The sequence below is a fragment of the Gymnogyps californianus genome, chromosome 13 (assembly GCF_018139145.2).
Source record: "Gymnogyps californianus isolate 813 chromosome 13, ASM1813914v2, whole genome shotgun sequence".
In the NCBI taxonomy this organism is placed as follows: Eukaryota; Metazoa; Chordata; class Aves; order Accipitriformes; family Cathartidae; genus Gymnogyps; species Gymnogyps californianus.
Window position 1 is genome coordinate 2,040,611 of NC_059483.1, and position 14,519 is coordinate 2,055,129.

A 14,519-nucleotide genomic window follows, 5' to 3' on the forward strand; every position below is an offset into this window, starting at 1 on the left:
TGTACTGGAAATGAAAAGGGTAGACTGAGATTTGTGGGTTCTTCACATCAGTGGTAACCCAGACATCACCATCCATGTGTCTTGATAATTAAAATAAACAGCAGATAGGGGCTTTCCCCCTACTAGGCCACTGGAAGTTAGGTGCAAAAGAGTTTCTTTTTCCTTAAACCCTGGATATTTTCAATACTTTGTTAAAAATGTGCTAACAAAGGGCCTTTTTGTTCCTAATCTTACATGTCTACTTACCTCTTGATAACTCCAAGAAGCGCCCAATGACTTCAACGGGCAGCTGGATGCACATCAGCGACAGAGCTCCGAAGCTTTTCCTCTGAGCTCTGCCGTGAGTCAAACACTAAGCTTTTGGGCACTAAAATTCAAAACGTGCTCTTTACTCATGGACTGCAGCCTGGACAATCCTGTTACCATTTATGTCTGCAATAACCAGCTCACCTGGAGACTGAAAATCAAAGACAGTTGAGTGCAGCAGAATAAGCAGATATGCAAAGTCCTGCTCCATCCCCGTGGCTCAGTACCTGCTCCGGAGCTTTCCTTCTGCTACATCTTGTTCTAGCCATGCTCTGAGTTAGTAATTTCCCTATGGACATTTTTCTATGGCACCAATCATGACTTTACCTGAGTGTTTCATACGCCTTTACTACATTTATTTGCACAACCACTCTGTGTGGTAAGGTAATATTATTGTCCCCACCACAGCCCAGAATAAAAAGTCAAAAATACCCCCAAAGTTGGGTGATGAGTCTAAGGTCTTAACATAAGATTTTTCAGAGTATTTGTCATTTTATAGTACACCACAAGCAGAGTGCAGCATGCCGGTGTTTTAACTGAAGCTGCCGTGTGGTAGAGAGGATTGAGGTAAAGGAGTACCTGTTGCACAGACTCTCCGCATCGGGGTATTTTTCATTAGAGCCAACAGTAAAAATTACAGAGAACAATTCAAAATCAGCTTCCATTTCACCAGTTCCTGGGGGAAACAAACAGTCCAAACCCATCTGTTTTCTAAAAATACCTCTCCCACCTTGAACAAACATCAGTTAATCCCGACAGGACAGCAAACACTCAGTGTTTACACAGCAGCAGAAGTGAAGCAGTAGGAAAAAATGGGATTTTTAATATTCTCCTCTACCTCCAGCAGTAAAAGCACAGCAGTATATTTTTCAAAACTGCTTCTTTGTGAATATGCATGAAACACGTGTAGCAGTGTGGAACGAGCTCTTCTTTCAACGGGTAGCTCATTTTTCACACACAAAAGAAAAAAACAGCATTATTTTTTTCAAATAGCCATAGCGCATACCGTTGTCTTTTAAATTCAAGCAGAGCATATTGCCAAATAGCAAACTTTGAAAACCTTAAATTTAGATAACCCTCTTAAAATTTCAGCACCATTTGAGGATTAATTCTTCTGTGGCCATAGTTCCCACAAAGCCAAACAGCAATCCGGTAAACCAAAAAGTAATCCAGATCTAAAGTTAGGGCTAGATAACAGTATAAAATACACAGCTTCAGAAGCGGAAATTTTTTTTCCCAGAATCTTCATCTTGAGGTCTCACATGCCTGCATCCTTCTCTCAGCCCATGTGGACCAGGCACTGGCCCAGGGTCTCTTGCCCACTTGGGAGGAATGGTAGCCCAAACCAAAGCAATGGGAGAGAGCAGAACCAGCTCAGATCACCCTACTGCAAATCTTGGGGTGCCATTCAGAAAGTCACAGGTTAGATGACGTAATTTGTTTGTAAGATGTCATACGGTTCCTTCAGCTTTTTGCTGTCTATAGGCACAGGACTACAGCTGCTCGAAGAAGGTGCCCTAAATGGTGCCCTGCATAAGCTGTAATCACGTCACCAGGGTGAACGACACAATGATAGGTAACCTGTTGTTGCTTCAAGAAATATGCTTTATTAGCTGGATAGCATCAACAGCTCTGTTCCAGGCATGTGCTGGGGTTAGAAACTTCATTCTGTGATTTATAACAGTCATTACATCTAAAGCAAATAGTTGCCTGGATACATAAGAAAGAAAATCACATATCCATCGCAGTTCAATTATCTACTTTGCCTAAAGGACTCTTACTTTTTGGCATTTTTCTTGCCCCTCCCCAAGAGTTCTCCATTTAGGATTCCACAGATTGCTTATTCCTTATACAATGTCATCCTGAACCACAGCTGGCTACATGACGTGGGGTTTTCCTTTCTCTTATTGTTCCTGCTGCTGTAAAATGGTGGGGGTTTTAAAATTAATTTAAAATAAAAGTTCATAACAAACTGCAGGTCACCAGAACTCAGAAACTCAGATCTAAAATCTTTCACCTACCATAGTACTGGACTCCCTGAAGCTTTCTGCTTCCCCGCGTTTGTGATTCCAGGCCAATCCTTACACCAAAGGCTCCTAAATCCTACACCATTGAAGTCTCAGAGAATGGCAGCCTGATGTTTTAACGTCTTCAACTTTTGCCTTTTCTGCTTCAGCCTCATAGCAAGGTCCATCCTCCAGCTGTGCCACAGGCCAGTTCCAAACCAAACATAACTAGCGGGGTACCTTCAAGGGTCCTCTGTTGTTCCTTCCATGCTCCTCCTCATCCTCATCATCACCACCCTCTAAGACAAGTAGAATGGTGTCCTTCAGCTCCCCAAAAGATAAAGGTGGTGGTTTTCCCCTTATATCACAAGAATTTCTGGTAAGGAAGGAGAGCTCAGGAGACTAAACTCTACCAGTTTTATGAGTGTATGAGCTGTTTTCCTTGAAACTCTTTCTTTTTGTCACATGCCTAAAAGAATATGCACAAATCAAACAAACAGGACATGAGTTTCAAGGAACATATTTTTAATGCCCTCTAGCTTCAATCCCAGGTAGCACATCAGGAGATTTAGCAGGAATTTACATAGTATAAAGGGCCCTTAAATGTTGCGCTTCACTTTCATACAGTGGAGTACATGGCCTTGATTTTTGGCCTTGATTTTTTCAGCTGGGATTGGCATAATGAGGGCAATGAATGGTGTCTTTTCAGAAATCATCTCAGAAACTCTGGGAAATGACTCACCGGAAACATTTTAGCCGTTGTACTTTATCATATAAAGAGGTGTTCGTGCGATTTTTAAATTCCGTTTCATTTAACCGGTCATCTCTGAAAGTCGCTCTGAGCCTCTGCTGCCTGCCAGGGAGGTGCGGTGTGGACGTTGGCTGTTTCATTTACAGGAGCACGATCCTGGCTCTCTCCAGCGCCCGGGGAGGTGCAGCTCAGGATGCCAGCCTGCTGTGCCGTTCACATGATCTTACTCAGTATTTTGGAGGGAGAGAGGGGTGCCGGGGGGGGACGTTCTGAAATGGCTTTTATGCTGGAAAGAAAATTAACCCGAACCACAGAACAAACAGTATGGAAGAGGGGGGAAAACAGCAGAGTAAGCTAACGGAGTCCTGCAGGCTTAAGCACGAAACCCAGTCGTGATGCTCTGTCACGCCTCCCCGCACACGATCGTGGGCTTTCTTAGTCACAGAGACTATTCTGAACGTGTCACATATTGGCGCTGTGCAACCATGATGCAAAACCAAAACTTTTCCCTGATGTGGTTAAAAAATCAGGCTTGCCCGTAACCCTGCCACCCTCCCACAGAGCTGGGGAAGGTCCACGCCGACCACCCAGCCTGGCCAGCAGCACTTGAAACGGAGTCCTCCCACCCTGAAGATAACTCAGTTACGTTTACCAGCAAAAAGTGATATATTTATAAACAAGACAAAACTGTTTTGTCTGTAATAGACACTAATCAGCATGAACACCAGTGGGGAGCAAATTTTATTGAGGTAAGAGGTTTCAGGATGATTTTTCGGTGGTGACAAAAACCTCCTAGATCTTCTTTGTAAGAAAACTTCCACATGTGCAGAAATCAAGTCATACTTTTAGGATCTTGAATGGCCTCTCAAATAATACAGTTTCTCAGAAGGAAACTACACTAAATTATGACAATTAGGCAACCAAATCAGAAATTTTTCAAAAGGATACTTTGACTTGGTTATTTAAACTTTGTTATTCATTTGTTAAGAAAGATGTTCAGTTGCTTCATATTTTGTAGAGAACAAATATTCCGTCATTGTTTCTTTTATTCAAATGGTGAAACGACATGTGGCAGTTGTAAAGATTAATTTGCACTACATCTCACTGCTGTCGGCTGCTCCTCGGGGAGGAGTGAGGGGGGAGAGGGATGCGGTGTGGGAAAACATCCTGAAACATTTCAGTAAATTAATTAGCAACGGAATGCTAAAATCTAATTAAGAAACCATCAACTCCGAATCTCATTTGTACTAATACTTACTTCTAGTAAATTAAGAGATCTCATATGAGTGGTGTCATTCAGGATCACGCTCGTCGTGTGCCCTCTCATTTAGTGACACATATTTAGGATGCCGGTCCAGCCTACTATCACGTCCTGTTGCTCTAAACTCTGACCTGCCCCTCGCAAGGCTCATCTCTCACAACAGGGATTAGGTCCAGGAAAAAATAAACTTAATTATTGCTAAGCTGGGTGGATATTGAATTTTCAGGCTGCAGATGCTGAAATGAGAATAAGGCACTTTTCAGAGCAGGGACCCACGTGCTGTCAAGCTCTTGGGAGGTGAACTGGACATCACAGCTGGACGGTACCCAAAACCGTACCCGGGGTGCGGTCACCGCATCCCTGCTCGGTGGCCGTGCAGCAGCCTGTCCCCTGCGCCGCCCGGCCCTGCAGCCCCAAGGCACAGGGAGAAGGAAAAGGGTTTCTTTTATATTTGCACACACATACCCACAGGGTTTGGATGTCTGCAGGCAGCGACCTGGTGATCCAAAGCCAGCACCATCCTGGACCCCACTCGCACCTCACAGAGGACTCTGATTTGTCCGATGCCCCTCCTGATTTACACCAGAATACGCAAACAAGAATCAAGTTCAGCGACACAAATTCAAACCAGGCGATGGAGGGATGCACAGGGTTACGGGCACATGCTTTACGCTGGGTTCGGCAAATCCAGAAATCCCCGTGCAAAGCTACAGAAAAGCCTTTCACTGCTGCTTCTGCTCCCCTTTGCTGCATTGCATCGCTCCCTCAGGTGCTGACGCTTTTTATCACGTATTCCTGTCTCGCACTCGCCAGATTAACCTGCTCCCTTTGTTAAACACTAGACAGATTGTTGACAATCTGTATTAAATTTCTGAAAGTACCTCTTCTGTATCAAAAATCTTTGGCTTACTAACACAGAAAACATTTTTAAAAATCCTCTTCAGTAAACGTTAAATCTCATCAAAGAGACCAGAAGTATTTACTACCCCCGGATTCAGCATTCAGTTCCTCCGGTGGCGGTCTCAAATCTCCCAAGCCTTTTCACTCTCATTCTCCTTCTTTCCAAGCATCGTAATTCCTTGCATTCAATCTCCTCTCTCTCCCTGTTCCCAATGCCGGGGAGAGGAAGGCAAAGCAATGCAGCAGCTGTTTTTGCAAGAGAATGTTACAACAGCTTAGGCCAAATGCTCCAGAGGTTTCTCTACAACATTAACGCAGTGTGGCTCGTTTGGAGGAGCATTATTCATCGTTTGGAGGTGACAACTCACCCCGGCTGGGGAGCCCCTGGCAGGAGATTCACTGCTGCACTACGGACGATGCCTCTGTCATGCAGCTTGCAGGGGAAGTTGTCTGCCCGGTTGCATAAGGCATCTCTAAAATTGGGGTCTGAAGTTCTTGGTAATACTTACAAGTAAGTGGCAATGGCTGCAGATGGAAGTATTAATAGAAGCCGACACTTGCTTCTTTTTTGGATAACAAATAGTTGAGGAGCACATACACACCCCTGCTCTGGCATCAGCAGCCCCCAGGACAGGGGAGCAGAGGACAGCTAGAAATGGTGAAAGCTTCATGCCAGCACGGTATGGGAAGCAGATTCATGATTAAACTCTCTCATTGAGCCTAGAGCGTCACTGAGCAATCAGTGTGAAATCCACCCCTCCTCACCCAAGATTAGCTGTGCACCCACCACCCACCCCTCCACACACACACGCACGTGCACACACACACATGTACATACACACACACGCACATACACACACACGCACATGTGCACACACACACACGTACACATACACACACACTCTGCCACACACGTCCCCAGCTGGGCTCCCTGCAGCACGCCTGGCTCCACGGCCCAAGCAACATTTTTGAGGTCAGTAATGTAGCTGATTAAAACTCCGATACAAAAAATGATTGGTGGAACTTTTTTATACAAGGAACAGAAATGCTGATTTATGCTTTTAAATAAAAATAAATGTGAAATCTAAGACAGCCTTAAGAACATATTCTAGTCACCAGCTTTTTTTCCAGTAAATAAACTGACAAAATGCTGCTGCATTTGAAGTGTTCAAATTGGTCGCAAGTTCCATGGAAATGCACAAAATAAGCGTCAAATTTAAAAGCATATTGAAATTGGACATGACCTTCAGCCATGCCTGTACTAGCAGCACTTGGACAAGACACATAAACTGGCATCTTGTTCTCAAAAAGTACTCAAAACGTGGGTGCAAATAGAGAGGAAAATACCGCACTCCTACGTCCACACTCCTGCTGGGAATGAATTAAGGTACCTGAGGCGCTTCTTGACACCCCACTTCAAATCCGTGACCTATATGAGAGATGCAGGAGATGGGTTGCAGACATGTCTGAACGCACACATGAATCACAGCAATTAAGTAAATGAAATAAAAATGTTGCCTTTTTACGATCAGAAGCCACGGTTAGTTAAGAACTGTTGATTTCACTTCAGTAAGAATTACATGTTTTTTAATTGAAATATTCATGCCTAAGTGGTCAAATGTTAATATTTTAGTAATCTTTACATATGTTCCTACTTCCTCTATGCTTTTTCAAGTCCACATTACTATCTATTTGGCCTCTTATTTTTTCTATTACTTATCCTAAACACAAGTTGTTCTGAAAGATCACCAGTAATTCACATAAAATATAGAGCTGTTACTTTACTTTTCTTAAAAGAAGCATAATAATTGCAAACTGCAGCTACTGGAGCTGAAAATAACTCTCCGGACAGCTGCACATGGAGAATTAGATTAAAATGAGCTTGTTTTTTTTAAATGACCTGATAATTTGTAGGGAAAAAAAATAAATATCTAACTATTTTCATCAGTAGAGAATGCTACAGCTCTTAAAGCAATGCAGAAGTGCCTTACTGCATGCAGATGAGGCAAACACGACCTAGAGAGGCCAGATTAACTCAACACAACTAGAGGTTTGCAGACCATGTTGAAATAACCATAAGTCTATTCTCCTGTAAAAAACAACAGAGGGGCAGAGGGTGAGACAGCTTGTACCACTTAGTGGAGAAGAAACTCTAGACAAGCTGACACAAAATGTTAGGAGAAAAGGATGAGTACTTGAGGTTGCAAGCCGAGATCAGTCTTTTGTTCTCTCTCACCTCGCAAGAGCCTTGCAAACACCACAGCAGCTCGTGTGCAGCAGGAGCAGAAGACTAAAAAGATTTCAGATCAATGGTTTTCTCTGACCAGGAGAGCAAATATGACCTAGATTTGAATTTGTTGGCCAACTCCATCAAATTTGCCTTCACTGGCATCCTCAGAGCTCCTGCCGGTGCCATGAGAAATATCTGGTCAGCTGAAGGCCAGAGCCCTTGCTCTCACAGCCTGTGTAAAGCATGAACAAGATCAGACAGGACCACCGTTATGTATATGAATGTCCCGATTACGTGAAAAGTATCAAATCACTCAGACCTCGGGAGACCTAGCTAGGACATAGCAGTGACTAGGAAGCCAGTTCTATGAGTCATTAACAATTTGACTGTTCTGGAGTGCCTTGTAAACCACAACACTATTTGGAGTAAACTTCTTAAAAGTACTTTGAACCAGGCTGGTGAGAAGAAGCCCTTGCTTTACTGAGCCAAGAAGCGCTTCCTGATTTCTGGGAGACAATGTAAAAGCCAAATCCAGAATGAGAAGGCAGACTGTTAAAACCTCAGTTTCCAGGGATTACTATGATGAATTACCATTGCAGCCAGGTACAACTGCTTGCAATAATTAATTCTGACTAGTTTTATGGTTAACCTGTAGTATTGACAATATTACCAAAACCCCCTTGAGTAGGCTTTGCAGGTTTATAAATATATCCAATTATCATGTATTTGATGAGATTTAATTTAAATCTAGCAAAAAATATTCCCGAGTCATCTGTTATTCATAACTTAAGATGAATTCAGCCTCCATATCACAACTCTTCCTCCTCCTCCTTTTTCAGACCCATTGCTTCTACATAAATTAAATCATTCACTACATACACCCAAGTGAGATTTCCTTTTAGAAAGCCATATTTTAGAGAAAGCAATTACATTTGGTCATTGATATATCACCCAAGCTTTCAAAGCCCCCAAAAATGGAAGAGGGCTTCTGATGTTAATTTGAACAAATTTTACACTTTGATAATAGCTTGCTGTAGAAAAGAGGCTGCAAGATCAGATGAGAAAATGGAGATCATCATCTGATGTAACGTAATCCTTTCAAGACACAGCAATGGGAGGTTTGGGGCTGTATATTGAACAGAGCTGAGCTACAGACGGTGCCAGCTGCCGCCACTCCCAATGACTGTAATGAATCGTGACAATTTGTGTCAGCAAAAGTTCCCACGCGAATCACGAGCAACTCGTTGCCTAACCTCCAAAGCACCCAGGTACGTCAGGGTGAACGGGCATAGCTCAGCTCTTCTGCTGACATTCAAGATCCTCCATGCACTGATCTCAGAGGTTTTATTAAAGGTGCAGCTCGAGAAGCCTTTGTTCCTCTGTAGAAATTCATATTTCACTTTACAGCAGTAGATCCTTTAGACAAAACTGCAACATGTACAAATAACTTACAAGAAGCATCGTTACAGTACATTCACTGCAATGCTGTGAATTAAACTGTAGCACTACAGGAAAACACAACCACATTTAATTGAGTTAGGGAAGAACAATTTATCAACTGGCTTAGAGGATACGCACATCCAAATGAAGAGGAAAACATGACTCATTCGAGAAGCTGCACAAAGCAGAAAATGCTGTTGATCTATAGCCTACAGGCTGATTACATTAAATACACACTTTGCTGCACATATTTTGGGATGAAGAGACCTATCATAGACACAGGCTGCTTATCTGCAATCAGGCCAGAGGCAGGAGGAGGTGGTGTGTGCCCAGCAGCCCCACGTATCCTGAAGATCTGGCCTTACTTATGGAGGGGAGAGGGACAAAGAGCAAAAATGTGTTAGTTTTCTGTTAAACCCCGCAATACACCCCTGTCTTCCTCCCTAGACCTTTTCTTCCTCTTTTCCCCTTCATTTGTTTGTGCTTTATACATGCATTTCTCATTTTGCTGTTTCTATGCCTTCTGTGACCTTGCTGTGGCTGCCTACATAGCCTCCGTGGAGGCTGCAACACTTCTAATTTCCTTACATTTGACTGTAGGGTTTTCTTGACTGAAGATCCCGTCTGGCTCAAACACCAGCCTGGAGCAAGTTAATTAACCCCAGTGCCCCGGGTTTTGTCTCTGTGATAATGCTCACCTAAGCTGTGGGAGACGGACGGGTTGAGAGGATTTATTATTATTATTAATTAAACATTGCTACAAATGCCTGGCCCTCGAGGAAAAGAATCGCTGTTGCATTCCTGCAGCCTGTGGTTACTCTGAATTTCATGCAGATACGAGGGGGAGAAAAGGGGGGAGAAAGGCAGAGGACAGTCCCTCCTGCCCCCAAAACAGCAGTGGGTTCAGCAGGACAAACCCTGCGGTGGGGCTGAGGGGGACGATTCACCCATGGCAGATGGGGCCAATAAACACCTTGCTATTAAGTTGTATTACACTGTCTGTTTACTAATTCATTTTTCTGAGCTGGGAGTAATTCTCTCCCTTCCAGATTTCCAAATTCTTTGCTCCAAAGGTCCTTGCCAAATTCTCCATGGCCCCTCTGCGACGGAAGACTTCTCATGGCTCACCGTTCGGCTGTCCCACCATCACGAGGGCCCCACATAGCCCCTGTATGGACACGCAGAGCAAGGTACCATCGGAAAGGTTTATAGCCTGCACACACACGTACACAAAAGCCAGCGAGGAATGACGGTATAAGCAAGCGGAGTCCCTATGGATGCAGTACGCAGGTTCCTCCCTCAGCATCCTCCAGCCTTGCTGCAGCCGGGAGAGGGGACAAGAGGAACATCCATCAGCAGCGGTCACGTGAAATCTCACCACTGAGCTGTCGCAGCGTTGCTTTCCCGACGGGCTTGCTCCCACGCAGGCTCTGCCCAGGGTGCGGGATCCCCACGGCTCCATCCCACCGGAGCCCCAGCAGACACCTATCCAGGCACATATGGGCAGCGGAGGGTTGTTCAACACAGGAAAACCACATTTCTAGCAACCTAACGCAGTGACTCTTCCTTCAGTTGACTATCTAAACCCAATCTAGGTTTTTAAACATTAACAGCTGAAGCGATGCAGGGTTTTCAGATGAACTCTGCACGGGGACGGATCTTATTCTGCAACCCGTGGTGTCCACACCACAACGTGCTGCTCTTGGTAGACTTCAGCACTCAGGGGTCTGCATGGAACATCACCGTCAACAGAGACAGACTATCACAGTGCACCGCAGCCAGGTTTCACCAGCTCAGATACAACCCGGAAAAGTTCCATTTTAAAATGTAAGAGCAGAGATACATGGATTTCATTAACATTAAATCACAAGACAATTGAATAAAGGCAGAAACCACGTGCTTTTTGATGATCCTAAATCAGAGGCAATGCTTCGTTCTCAGGACTCTAAGTAAGGATATGTAATGACATGATGGAAAACGAAGCCTTTTTGTACCGGGAGTGGAAACATTGCATTCTTTAGCAGTAGTTACTGAATAATTAACCTGCACCCCTGTTATTACCTAAGAGTATTTGCCATTAACTCCAATAAAAGAGATCATATGAGGCATGGATGTGAAGAATAATAATGAAAAAAATGTACTGCTTAGAGACCATATTATTGGTATAATACTCAAATTTCTGTCTGAGCCTGATACAGGATACACAGTTTAAATCATTTAACATGAACAGAAAAATTGTTTTATTGCTTATTTCAGCTTTGGTCCTAGAGCTGAGAGGTTTGACACGCTAGTGCCGCTGTTAAAAATCATCTAAAACAGGTGACCTTCCACTTTTTGACCATTAAGTTCAACTCATTTGCGCCACACTTGACCAGACACATTTATTTTGTATGCTGCCAAGATTACAACCTTTTCATGGAAAGGCAAGCAAGAGCTAGACGGAGAATGTCAAAGCAGCCAGTGATCATCGCTGACATATTGTAATAATGGCCCTTTGGAAGCAATCTCCTATGGTCTGCAATTCACTAAATACACTTTAGTAGCTCGCTGGAATAAAGGTGTCCTCTTCTCTTTTTCATAAACAAAGGAGTATTTTAAAATTATGCATGAGAGGACTTTGACTCATCCGGCCTTTTATCCACCAGACTCTACAAGCCATCACAAGGAGAAGTCTTTTTGTCATTGGACTCATTAATCTTTACTTGCTTGATTAAAAACAATTGAAAATCTTCATGTCCTATTTATGCATTGCCTCAGTTTCTAACAGTTTCAGGCTAAGACTTGGAGTTCAATAGTACAGAACCATCTAAGAGTCAAACATTTTTAGATGGTTGCAGACCAAAGTCAGTTGTTATATAGAAACATACACGTGATTATTCAAAATAAAAGTTAACAAATCCCATCAGTAACTATACTTCTACTTAAAAATTTATGCCAGGAATACCTTATTGTATTGTGTCATTCTGTGCAGTTAAGTGACCTTCAATATTGCTGTTTAAGGTGGCTTGATAATTATTTGATTATTATTTCATGCAAATTAAGAGTTACCTTTCCTAAAATAGCTGATTTTCAATTTCATCCTTATTTGCACACTGCATGAAACCATGACATTTCAGAGCTCTCCAGAGTCTTTTACAGTGCCTGGCACTATTATATGTTGTTATCCAACTCTTTTTTCTTCTTAATTTAGTTCCTAAATCATTCTTTGTTGTTACCACAGCTGAATAGGTACATCACCTAAATGCACACTATTTCATGCAACACAACTTTAGGAAGTGAATAGCGGAATGGGCCGGTTGCAGCAGACTCCTGGCCATCGCCTCTTTCCAACAGCAGCTACAGGAGGGGGAAACAAAAGTGTTCTTGTAGGAATAACAAAACACCTTGAAATAATCACAGCTAGGAACCGACCTGCACGGATGCACAAACACACGGACACACTCAGTTCACAGCCTTTCCTCTTAGAGAAGTGCCCATGGCCTGGAGCGTTACAATTTACATCAGTTCGCAAACTTGGAGCTTATTTTTAGAAATCTTTCATTAGCTGTCTGTCCAGACCTCTCCTGTTTGCTGCAGAGCCTTCAAACACTCTTCTCACTCGACAAGATGAATACCCTACCAAAAAAATATATCTGACTTTTAATTATTTGAACATCTCCATGAGATCCGCTAGTAAAAATCACGTTTACCATGTGTGTTAGGCAGCTGCACCTGACAGAGATTCAATAAGCATACAAATTCTCAAATTCTTATGTCCATATTTTTTAAGACTTCCATCACTTCTTATCATTTGTAATGCAAATAAAAGCTTTTCTCTTGTAATCCAGCCATTTCTCCTTATGCGTTTATTCATCGATGCCTCTCACCTGCGTTCATGGCATTATCATTTTCCATGTAGGAGGGTGGCACATCTCTGCAGAAGAGCTGCTTTGGGGGGCGGATGCACAGTCTTTGTACCAAGCTCCTTGGAGTTGTCCTTACAGAAATCACTGATCTGGAAGTTCAGGATCCACCAAATTTTAATTAAGTAAAACAGAAAACAAAGTAAAATAAATCTTTCTCCTCCCATAATGGTCAGATCCACATGCAAACCTTCCCTGCAAAACTGCTGCTCCTGCCTCTGAAAGTCAGCGGTGCCAAGTGCTGAGCAGGTTCTGGGGAGCGCCAGGAGCGACTGAAGCTGAAGCTGCGGCAGGACTCGAGATGTTCAGGATCTCAGTAAGACTCCAACTAGCAAGGCGCTTAAACGCGCAATTACTACAAATAAAGTGCCCACTGCTTTGTCAGCAAAACTGAAATTGGTTCACCAAGAAAGCTAGCACTATCACCTCTGTGCAGATGGGGAAATAAATGCTCAGAGAGGTAGATGTAACCTGCCAAAAATTACCTGGCAAGCCCATGGGAGAGCAGGGAAATCCTCACCTCTGCTTTGATGCTCTAGCTTATCACCAAATTGTCTCAGAAGCCCTGAAATCTCATTTTTGAGAGAGCTAGTTAGGTAAAACCAAGGCTCACATTTGCTTTTGATAATTCTGAGAATATTACTCTTGAAGAAGCACCAAAAGCCCACGCTTATTCTTCACCAAATAAAGGTAAGAGAAAAAGCTTACTGTAAAGACTACATAGACACCTCCAGTATTAAAAGATCTGGAAAACTGCAGAAGGAAAAAGCGATGCGGGAGGTACACAGGACTGCCCTTGATAATACCCTTTCCTGAACATGGTAATCCAAACAAAACAACACGAAAGCCAAGAGGTCCGTCAAACAACACAGTGCAGATCTTCAGCGGTCAAAGCACTTAAACCCCATCAACATTTGTTTGTGAAAAAGAAAGCCTTACCTTCCTACTCTTAAAAAAACAAAAAAAAAAGCATTAAGAGAGAAGCTGGGGGTCTCTGGCAATGCAAACAAAACCTGACTTTTCTGTACAAGGTCCCCAGAACTCACAAGGAACGTCTACTTAGGAAGTAACATCTTCTTCTCTGGGTTATTAGTATTTGCATTTGAATAAGAATTCAAAATCAAGTAAAAACTTCAAGGTCAACAATCTTTTTATAGAAACAAAAGCCCATGAGAGGAATTTAAGCAATTATTCTCAGCCAAAGGAGCAGTCAGTTCAAATAAATGTATCAAAGCCTCCAAATTATCAGCGATAAAATCTTATGTCATCTAATAACAACAATGATGACAATAATTACTAGGACAATGATTTAAAGCTCAGCATTTTTACAGTGCCTAATTTAACAAGTACAGGTTACTTATTTATGCCTTTCCAGACTGAAAAAGCATTTGTCTGGGTTTGTTTATTGTCTAAGATTAGAATTCTGGAAGACAAAGAATAGCTTCTGGAAATTATCACACAAAGTTCCTGCAGGAAGAGATGCTGACAAAGGCACAATTTTAATAGGCAGAAAGTTTACGGATGTCAATCTGTATTTAGAAAGAAAATGGAAGAAATAAGAGCAGAGGAGTAGCAAACTTGTGGAAAACAAAGTCAGAATTTAGAAACCAGCTTTGTTTTCAGATCAGCAACCATCCAAGTGGATTTCTCATATGGAAATCATTCAAATCCTCTCTCTGTGTCTCTCAGGCAGCAATATCTCCTCTGCCTTAGAGGCAAGAGC